This window comes from Mugil cephalus, chromosome 9, assembly GCF_022458985.1.
Source record: "Mugil cephalus isolate CIBA_MC_2020 chromosome 9, CIBA_Mcephalus_1.1, whole genome shotgun sequence".
Classification (NCBI taxonomy): domain Eukaryota; kingdom Metazoa; phylum Chordata; class Actinopteri; order Mugiliformes; family Mugilidae; genus Mugil; species Mugil cephalus.
This window is the reverse complement of record NC_061778.1, coordinates 7,783,053-7,792,578: the sequence shown is the minus strand read 5'-3', so window position 1 is coordinate 7,792,578 and position 9,526 is coordinate 7,783,053.

The following is a 9,526-nucleotide window of genomic DNA, read 5'->3' as shown; positions in this document are numbered from 1 at the left end:
CACACAGAAAAAGTGATTTGGATATTCCAAGGTTTCTGTTCATTTTTTTTTGTGCATACCTCACACGTATCTCGTGACTTATTAGCATTCAGTTTCCAGTCTTTCAAAAGTTTCAATTAACTATGTAATAATTTCATTTATAAGGCATCAATAAAAATCTAAATTGCCTCTGGATGCTTTACAGAATTAAGAGGCTGCGAGCACTACAGTGACTACAGGCAAAGACGAACTCTGGTCGGGTAGAGATAACAGACTTGGGAAGGATGGAAGCAAGCAGCAGATAGAGCGCGCATGCAACACAAAGCGATCAGGCTTAACATTATGACCACTGACGGGTGAAGTGAATGGCACCGATTATCTCTCCATCATGGCACCTGTTGGTGTGTGGGATATAATGTGTAGTGAGTCGAATTGTTCATGTGTTAGAAGCAGGAAAAAAAAGAAGGGGCGTCATAAGGTTATGAGCAAGTTTGACGAGGGCTGATTTGTGATGGCGAGACGGCTGGATGTGGGTCTTTTGTGTTTCCAGGCTGGAGTAGAGCAGCTATCAAAGCTGGTCCAAGGAAGCAACAGTGGAGGTTAGTTGATGTGGGATCAACACAGTATTATAAAGGTGGTCATAATGTTTTGCCTCAATGTAAACACAGGATAGAAACAGGAGAACATGGTGCGTAAGAGGTCTCAGCCTTCAGTGTAGTTATAACCTGGATAAACTTTTCACCAATAATAAAGTTTTTGCTCACATTTTTTCCAGACTTCTCATGTAGCTCCAGATTAAATTTCAAAACCATCACTGAAATATCTCAACTCAGATCTTAACTTTGCGGATCCGTTTTAATCCGTCAAGATGTTTTTTAAATAAAATGTCACAACTGCTTTTGAATGGACTGACATTTAGACGTTCATCTGCTGAGGGAACTGTGATAATAAGCCGGAGTCTAGTGCTAATTAGCAAACGCTAACAGCCCAAGGTGGTAAACATTTTGCCTGCATGCTCTGTAGTGGGTTAGCATTTAGCTGACAGCGTGTAGCCTTCCAAACCTGTAACGTGCACTAATTGTAAGCAGGTGTTGCTGTCTCTTTTGCATTCAGAAATGCACTTTCAGCTTTTGCACGTAACGCAAGTCGTACAAATTGACGATTTCTTAGAGGAGTTTAATATTTAAGATTTCTCTGATTTATACGGTAACACGATGTGAAATCTGCATCGTATGCAGTAAAGAACCGGACCAACACCCTTGGATTTTCGTGACACGCTGATGTTGTTTGCGGTGTTACCGATTTCCTTTAACTCTGATTCTATCCACAGGAGGAGGCTTCGACAAAACCCTTCATTTATTCCAGGGTCGTCGTGTCATAATGCCTTGGTACCTAAAACATGGAGCTGAATGTAATATGACGCTTTCCCCGTGGAGAACACGCTGTAGTTGCCTATACCCTTGTCTTACCTGGATTAGGAATGTGTGGTTGCGGCATGTTTACAGACAGCCGTGCCCTAAATCCCTCTGTCGCCTCTGTACCCAGCTGCATCTTATTGTGCTGCCTCGTGCGTCCGCGTATCTTCCGTCTCCACGTTTATGTGCCGCGTGTTCGCCAGGTGTCAGTCACAATTTGCGTAGGTCTGCCCATGAAGAAACTAATCACAATTATAATTATTCCTATAGCCTAATTATGCATGTGGCATTTGTTTAATGGAGATTTATCTTGAGTAATGAATGTGTAGCGTTGTGGAACATTGCTTTTTTCCTCTTGGTGTTGGACGACCTGTGCCGCCTCCTCCTCCTCCTCCTCCTCCTCCTCCTCCTCCTCCGCTGGGCTCCCTTCAATCTAATCACTAATCTGGAGCCGGAGCAAGCTTCGACTTCTCCCGTATCAAGGTCTTGCTGGAAAAGAAAGAGCCTGATATCTCATGCAGGTTTTCTAAACAACTGCTCGCCCACTGTGATTTCTGATGCCTTTTCTCTGCCCACCCCTGGCTTCTGCACAGATCTGCGCTTCTCGGCGGTAATCACGGACGACGCCACGAGTGCGTCGGGCTTTCTGTCAGGGCCGCAGCAAATCAAACACGGCCACGGGAGACGAGCGAAAGGCGCCGAGTTGAATCGACCACGGAGGAAAAAACAAAAGGAGGAAGAGCGCGACGCTTTTATGCAACCTCAATGAGGAGAGCTGTAACAAACCAGCTCCTGCCTCTACTTTTAAAATCCACGATGAGCGATGTTAAAAAAAAAAAAACAACACTTGGAATGACAGGAAATGGAGGCGAAAAACGATGCAGGTGCAAGACACACGAGGTGGTGCAGTCGTCATTAATGCCCACGGCCCGTTCATTTAGGGATTAAGCAGCTAAATCCCAAAATGTTCAGTAATTCATTCTCCCCCCATCACCCCATCCTTCTAAAATCACAGTGATTGCTTCGCCGGCGGGAGCAGCCAGCAGCCCACTGGTGTCTGGATAATCGTTTCTCCAGCGGACCTCCAGCGATTCCAGCGGCTCAGTGGTCATTCAGTAACAGTTCAGTACACACCAATCTAACAGGAACCACTGTCTTTACCGGCTCTGCTGCACCGTAGCGAGTGATGCATGACTCTGTTAACTGAACGGGGCCCAAAACACAATTTAAGACTGATTTAGTTCAGATTAACACACAATGCAATGCACAGTTTATATAGGTAAAAGTAAAATTCTCCTTTTCTTTCGTGAAACTGTAAATCTGCTGGTTAATATAATGTTTCGAAATAATTAGCCGATGATCAAAAAGTACTCCGAAAAGTACTCCGATAGCAAAATGCTCCTGTGATTTATAGCAATGGATGATTATTGATTATTTAATATCTAAGTAGTTTGTTGTGGTGGAGCCATTTTAACAATTTTTTTAAATTATATTTTGGAATAAATTGAAATTATAATATTCAAAGCAGAAGGAACTACTAAATAACAGTAAACAGGAGAGAAAAGTAAACGTAATTGATTCTTTGGAATAAGAATAACCACAAAAAGCACTTAAATTAAAAAAGTATAGTCTTAACATCAGTGACAGGTGTAATTTCAAAGTCTGTGTGTGTCTACCTGAAGACTGACTCTACAGTGAAATGTAATCTAAGGCACTTTAACAATTATGTTTTAAAGAGAAAAAAGCAAACACTGTCAATACAAATAATTTTAAAAAAAAACACATTCTTTCCGAAATATGATTATGAAATGAGTTTGGCCGATGGAGGAAACATTTGAAAGAAAACAAGGCAGTTTAAAGTTAAAAAAGTTTGATCTGTACACGGCCAACAACTATCAAAGTTGACTCGAGACACTTTCCGGGAACCAGATCCTGAAATGGATAATGGCAAAAAATAACCCCTTTTTAAAAGGAAGAAACCGACTCATGTGAGAGGACCCATCTGGCAGAGGCCTGCCAGGTAAAAGAGAGACAGGAAAAAAAGCTAGAGGAGAGGAGAGAAAAGGAAAGCAGATTAAATATATCAATGCATCTGGATAAAGCAGCGTGTGTTAGATAGACTGATGATGTTGTAAAGCACGGACAGAGAGATCAATTAAAGTATTCATTATGATCATCTTGGCAGGTATACAGTGTGCTCATAAAGATGTTGTTGTAAGAATTAACCAGTGCACAGAGGAAGGAAAAAAACTAATAAAAGTCATTTATATAAAAAGGCGAGTAGCGTGCTGTAATAAATCTGAATATATAAAGTATCATGAGCAGATTATTTAATTGTGCTTTGTTGGGTAGAAATTGATGACAGTAAGACAAAGTCTGCAAAACAAAGGCAGAGAAAGGTTTCTGAGACTTAACATGAGAACTCTGAGAAGAGACAGATGAGTAGTCAGGGAAAATCACGTATTCAAGTCAAAAAAACCCCCCAAAAAACAAAGTTACCGCCTTGTTGTCAGGGACCGTATGAATTGAAATGCCTCCCTGTCTGTCGCCCAGATCTCCATCGGACTCGCTGACAAGTCTTTTTGTTCCAAGACAAATATACTTCTCTGGCACACCTTGGCTCCCACCAATCTGTCATTTCTATTAGAATATGTCAAATTTCATAATAGAGTAATTGCCGTGAAGAATAGCGACTGTCACGCTGCAAATGAATGGTCTTTATATTTGGTGCGCTGCCATGTCACAAGAATCTTTAATCATTACACTTGAGATGACGGACAGCAACCGATTCGTATTCATACTGTGAGATGATTGGGGTTCGTCAGGCTGTGATTGGAGTTAGTGGAAGATGACATGTCTCATTATGCACCAGGATGGAACAGCCCCGGCGCGTTGCAGAGGTTGTTACGCAGCGTGTTTGGAATTCTTCCTCGTTTTCAGAAAGGCAAACAGTCAATCATTTGATATTAATTAGACTTTAAGGGAACAGTTGGACATTTTGGGACGTAGCTCATCTAGCTGGTTAGCTTAGCATAGATAAGAAACAAGGGAAAAAAACAGATTACTGCCAGCTCTCGAAAGTACAGGTGTTATGCATACAAAAGTGGCACTGGCAGTGGCCTTTTTTAAGGGAGCTGAACTTCCCTAAAATATTCTTAAGGCCCCCTACATAATTTGGTGTTGTTTTATTTATTTTTTAGAAAAGTGCCACTGCTATGTTCACTTACATCCTGTGCATCTCCTGGGCCTGAGCCTCCCCATCCTTAAAATTTTGCACCGCCCCTGAAAGCAGCCTGTCAGAGGGTCTGATCTGGTCCACAACATGAATTTACATGTACTAAAGTACTAAAATTACATCAAAGACTGCAATTATCCACTGTTTAAGAAAAAGAAGTGGACACAACAGAACATAACACTGAGGTGCAGGACTAAACAGCAGACAGCAATGTGCCCAAATTACACTTATTTTTCTCAATAAATTATTATTTTTTTTAAAGAATGTTTTAATAATTCTAATTAATTCCTATTTTACTTGTTTTACTTTGGACTGAAACAAATTTAAAAAACTTTGGAGTTGTCTTAACTATAGGCTATTATTTTACTGGTTCAGCCCACTTGAGATCAAATAATAAGGCGTTTTGCAGCAGAAAAGAGTTTTCAAGGTTTACAATTTGCTTGAGCAATCGCAGTTACTTTTGGTACATCTGCAACCACACTTATAAATAATGCAGATGTATTATTTGCATTTAGAGCGTGGTGCTATGATCAGATCACAAGTGGTCACTCGAGACTTGTGTGCAGACGCATCCTAATCCTGGGCGTGAATGGACTAGCTGCAAAATGGATCACTGTAGACACGTTCTAATGCAATGTGTGAACAGGGACATGGTTACATATGTGAGGACATGAGTATCTGACACAAGCTGAACACATAGCCATCTTGATGTCTTCTGACTAACGCTGTGTTCATAATCATAGTTCATAATAATAATGAGCGTCAATGTCACAAAATGACCACAAACATGACCATCTAGTGCTCGTTGTTGCATGTTCAACTGTTTTACTGGTTGATGCATCGTCATAGAGGTCACAGGAGAGCTGAACACTGTTGAAACCAGGTCGTCTTGGATTTATAGCATCATACAAATGGCTTATACAAAAGTGCACAAAAATAGAGAATGAGTTGGGTGGGTGACGCTTTGACAGACAGCTAGCAACTTGGGAGGGCATCTGTTTGTGAATCAAAACAACCGCTTAATTAGTCATGACTTTGATATAATCTAATACTAAATTGTTTAATAATGCATCTGTGTTCAGTCCTCACGAAGACAGAAACTAGCTGTAAAGACCATAAAAAAATAAAAATAAAAAATTTAACATCTAAAGAGATTGACTCACTTTTGGAGCCAGCCTCAAGTGGCCATTAGAGGAACTACAGTTGTTTTTTTAACAATTGACCTTTTCACAAAAGCTGTTGCGTGTCAGTGGTTATTTTTGGAGCAATACCTGCACGATGTCCTTCAGTTAAAGGCAAAATTGGTTACTGTATGCAGTGGAGGGATATATCCAAAATATTAGAATATGCAATGAAGGGGAAAAATCTGAGAAACCCCATGACCTCTACCTCAAATACAACAAGCAGCCTCAGGAGGAGGGTGTCCATTCACAAAACACTACATGAAACATGAAAAGAAAAAGATGTTGCCCTGTTAGGATGCTATGTTCAGCTCTGATGTAAACTGATGTAACTGTGGAGAGAGCTCCCAGCATTGAGAACAAATGCAACAGCTAAAGTTAGCTAGCTAACGTAAACTCGCTAGCTGGCTAATATTAAGTTAACTAACATTGGTTAGGCGCTAATATTACTAATATTCTCCAATAGTAACCATAACTTAACATAACAGTTTTGTATACATGAGCATCTTGCTAGCACAACGTTAACTAGCTAGCTATCATTATGGCTTTAGTTGTAATAATCTGTGACATTAATCCAGTGCAAACCGGCCCTGTCCGTGATTTGTAAAGTAAAATTTACACCGCAAATTACCTTCATAACATAGAGGTCCTCTGATAATACTAATCCAGTGCGAATCGACATCTCTGTGACCTAGGGCTGAGTTATTTTACTTTTTCACTGTTGCAATTAGGAACAAGATTTGGTATTTAATTTTTTGTAATGAAGCTTGTTTTAGATCTCGCTTTATTATCTTACAGGTGTTTTGAGGAACATCAATTTACTTGCAGACAAATCTCTCAAAGAAAACAACTGTTTTTTTCCACCTCGGCCTGCGACTCTCTCCGCTGACCCCACCAGTCTGATGCCTCAAACCCTCCCAAGGCGTGCTGCAGCAAATTGCATCGTTACTTTGCAAATTTGTTCAAGCAATCAACTCCATCTCACTTGTGGTACCAATCTGACAACAGGAATGATTAGAATCCTGGGCGACTCGCTGCTTGTCACTTGGGACCGAAGATGAGAGAGGAATTACAATGAAGCCTGAAATTGCGTGTTATTGTTAGCTCCCTGTGTTCCTGTCCCCTTTCCTCCATCCACCCTCTTTCTCTTGGCCATATCTGTCCCCCCTATTCTACCCATTGGAGATGCGGTAACAAGGTGTGACTGCTGGAGACAAAGCCAAAGGCCAATTGTCTTGGATGGGAGACTTGAAATAGCTCCCGTCTCGTCTTTCATTACAGAGCAGACCTGCCATCACCCGAGTGTAAAAACCTCTGATTTGGGAGATAAAATATGCAAAGTTTGAGTGGGAGAGCAGAGGAAGATTAGAGCTGAGGGCCTGAAATATAGCAGCGGTGGACGGGGAGTGGTTTAGTGGGCGGATAAATACTTCATCACAGCAGATGTTTGTAAGGAATTCTGGCAAGGGAGCCGGTTTAGTCAGGTTTTCTTTAGGTTTGGACAAAATACATTAAAATGACCTCGGGAATTGTGGTGAAATGCAGAGGGCAGAGGCAGCCGGCTCTCTACTTGCTTTATATTTATCAGTTTCTCCTCACACGGGGCTTTCCAGAGGAGGGTTGTGGGGGTGAAATGACCTGACGGGAGCCGAGGGGAGGAGAAGCCGGCTGTTGATTCTCATTCCACCGTTCCCATCTCCCAGCAGGATTGTCTGAGACATAGATAAATACTGCCAGCACTGCGATTTATAAGCTGTGCAGCAGACACAATTTCACCCATTACCTGCCCGACTCAAAAGTCCAGCACGCTTCAGTCCCCTGCATACAGAGTACCATGATTTCAGCTGCTTTTACCATTCTGTCCCCCCCGCCATGAACACCACAGGAGGGCGAAGGAAACTCTCAAACTCTGAACACTTATTATTTAAGACAGTGACGTGCTGTGTGTAAAAAAATTTAAAAAAGAAATGTTTTATTTGTTGTACTTCTCAGTCGGGGCCAAGTCTTCTGTTTATCGCGGCTGTGTTTGATCTCAAATTGCACAATTTCAAAGAGTGACTGTAATTACAGTGTTTGTGTGACAGTGATTATCCAATCAGAGCCAAACGGCCTGAAAGTCAGCCAAGAGAAATGACATGTTGCTAATGTTACATTACTTGCAGCCGGCAGATGGTTGCGCTCACATTGTTTGAATTGAATTTTTATGTAATCTGGAAGCGATCTGGCCACATTTTTTCAAACACAACACACAGTAATGAGTTAGAGGAGGAGGAGGAGGAGGAGGAGGAGGAGGAGGAAGTGATCATTCGGGGGCCTGATTTAACAGATCAAAAATCAGTATTAACTTTCGAAATGTGAAATGACGGTGACGCGACCCAGATCATGCGCGACTTTTTGGACAGCATGCTGCGCGAGACAATAAATTGCTTGAACAATTTCTATTCATAGACCAGCAACTCTATTTTCTCCTCGCGGGAGAGTTGAAAGGTCAGTTCTTGGCCCAACTCAACAAAAAGCCTCTTTTCTTACCGGTATCTCATTTTGTAGATAGTTTCGTCGGGTTGTGAGATATTAGCCTCTAAATTCTAAGCTGCCACCCCGATAAAATGGAGGTGAACTGAATATATTTCCTGAAATAAGATTGAACTTGTAACCTTTAATCCCATTTTGGACCATTTCTCACCTGTGATAGGTGTCTCTCTCTCTCTTAATCTCTAGATCTCTAAATGCAGAGTGGATGCTCTAGATTTTTAATCTTATTTATGGATTTATTCACTTTTTAAATGTGCATGCTTTTGTATTTGTATTTAGAATCGCTGTACACCGTACATGTGTATATACATGCTATGATCTATATATTATGTACAACCAGGATCTTGTGTATTTCTCCTTTCCTGTCTTGGTCACTAATGAATGGATTTGTTTGTCCTACTAAAATTGTTTGTGTGTGTATTGCTAAGTCCATTTTATGTTCCTCTGAGGGTATTTTCTACATTTTCTTTTATGTATTCTTTTTTCATGTGTTTTTCTCATGTTTTTATGAACATCAACTTGCCTTAGGGTCAACAGATGGAAATTAGGCTCGGCTACAGTCATATTTACGTTATTTATAATGTTCATTAATATGCTCTGTCCCTAATTTAAATAAAGAGTAATAAAAAAAAAAACCTATTTGCTAATCGTAATCGAAATGACTGAAAGCCTGTGCATGTATTCACCCGCAGCTGAAAACAGTCCCCATGAAAACCTCCATTCAGTCCGGTTTACAGACGGCTAAGAGGTCCACGTGGTTTATGAACTTTCTTAAAAAAAAAAACGACTTTTATCTACTTTTTGAACATGACTCTGTTTAGCTGGAATGATTTTGTGTGAAAATAAAACTAGATCTTAGATGCTGTCGAGTCATGTCTGCACCTCTGCCTGACGTGCATCTCTCCAGGAATCAAAGCAAATTTATTTCCTGATCTCTTGGTGGTCGGACGAGCTCAGAAAATTCACCCTGCTTCTGCTTCCAACTCACATCTACTCAGACGTCTCCTCTCTCTTCTACATGCAGGGATTACAGTAAAAGTAACTGTTGCTCACAATTTATTAACAGGAGCTGCTCAGTTCAAGCCGTTGTTGTTTGCTGCACGATGAGAAACTCAACGCGGTCACCAGCCGGCAATTTACCAGAGTAATTACAGAACGCACGAGTATAAATACTCATAACAGCA